Here is a 2,070-nt window from a genome sequence, read left to right as displayed (position 1 = left end):
CTGCGTGTTGCTTTATAACCTTAACACGTAACAGGGCATCTGACCCTCTTTTGACCAATTAAATGTGGGGTTAAAGTACTTGCAGAGAATAATTGCTATTCGTTCATTAACCAAAACAAGGAAGTTTCAGCCCAAACCGAGACACTGGGTGATGAGGGTAATTTTTGTTTATATAAATGTTCTCTTACCTTCTTCCCCCCACCACCACCCCTTTAAAGAAACAAGGTCTTTAACCACAAAGGAAGAAATAGCTCAGCTGAATAGCATTGAGAATGAACAGGGACGTTTCTATGGCTCATTATTTGTAAGGAGGAGATTAAAGTCTACAAATCATAATTTTTTTAAAAAGTGAAGCTCGGGTAAAAGTAGTATCACTGAGTTGGGTTGGTTATGTGTGAGGGGGGTTTTGTTGTTGTTGAGGGTCAAAATTATGTAAAAATACCTTTTTAAATTGTTTTTGAGGGTTTTTTATTTAATAGATTTCCAAGTATGGAATGAGCAGAGAATAAAGTGCCTACCCTTCTGTGCTACCCTGGCTTCTGTGGCAGTTCCAGAGGTGACAAGATGTAGCTCTGTTAAGGTGAGAGGGATTCCTGGTCCTAGGCTCCTACAGGCTGGTAACTTCTGTGGAGAGTAAAGGTGGCATCCGATTATGGGGCTAACCAGGAACTCAAGAAACTTGGAATCAATTTTTCTGCTCCTGTGGAAACTCATTGTAGGATTTCGAAAAAAGACTGGAGTTTTTTATCTGTGGTGCAGGTGACCTGCATTGCACCTGCTTGTATTCCCAAAGAGTTGGGATAGAGGGAATGTCTGGGATGAGCAGAGGTTTCACTGATGTGTGAAAGCATGTTAGAGGACCGTAATATTCCTACTTCTCCCCATCTAGCATTAGAACTGGCTTATAAAACAGTATCTTCTGCATTCCTGTGTCCCTGCTTCATAGTGCCTCTACCAGCCAGAAAACAGTTACGTGAAGGTTTCATGTCTCTCCTGGTTTTTTTTTTTTCTGATCTTGAACACATCCAGTATTGCTTGTTTCCGGTAAAGCACCTATAGATTAATGGAGGTATGATCTCTTCACTAGAGAGTCTAAGTTTCCAGCAGTTAAGAGACAGGGAAAGGAGGGTGCTGGACCTACACAGAAGAACAGAGAAAAAAAATTGTCAGCACAGCCTTCTGGAAGATCCTGCTCTTTTGCTGGCATGTGTAAAGTATTTGCTGTTGAAGACTACAGCTGTGGAAGAAGGAGCTCAGTCTCATGCAGTCTTTGGTTTTCCATACCTGAGTTCAGTGTGAAGAACAGGAAGAGAACTTAGTCTGGTACCTGGCAGGCATAGAAAGACGCAAACGTGGTGTCGGAAGCTGAGCCCACCCAGTCACCAGAAGCGCTGTCAGAGCTCAGAAGCTGGCTGTCTCAGCCTTGCTACTATCACGTCGTTTCTCTTTCAGCTGGAGAGTGTGGCCGGGAAGGAGTAATATGTCAAGTGTAAAATTGATGTGTTGATGAAAGGTCTTACCTTGATCGACAGAAGGTGTGGTTTGAATGGGATGATTAAGAGGCTTTTCTAAAGGCCTTTGGCATTCCAATACTGTATTGTTGCTTTATTTTGCTTTCAAATTTAAGAGACTGGTGTAGAGGTGAGGACAGTTGCCCTAAAGTAACTATATTTCCGTGTCCAGGAGCAGCTGACAAGTGTGGGCCACGCCAAACGGTGGAGTGAGGCTGGGCACTTCGTTCTGTGAAGTCACCTCAGTTTTTGACGTATTTCGTTTGATTTCCAAGGTCAAAGGCTAACTGACTTGCTTTCCTAAGTGCTCTAATATCCCCATGCTGGGCTCACCAATTTCACATTTAGTCGTAAAAGCGATGAACCTGTAAAATGCTGGCTCTGATCCTCAAACTAATGGATAGTCAGTAGCTTTGGGAAGCCACTTGCATCTGTAGCCAGGGAATCGAGGAGCTCTTGTTTGTTCCTAACCCCACTCCCCTCCACATGTACTTTAGAAAGATCGTTTTTAAATTTACTTAACAATAGTGCTGTCTGGCTCAGAACAGTGACATTCTGC

The sequence above is a fragment of the Buceros rhinoceros genome, unplaced genomic scaffold, assembly GCF_000710305.1.
Source record: "Buceros rhinoceros silvestris isolate BGI_N320 unplaced genomic scaffold, ASM71030v1 scaffold43323, whole genome shotgun sequence".
Lineage (NCBI taxonomy): Eukaryota > Metazoa > Chordata > Aves > Bucerotiformes > Bucerotidae > Buceros > Buceros rhinoceros.
This window is presented reverse-complemented; position numbering follows the sequence as displayed.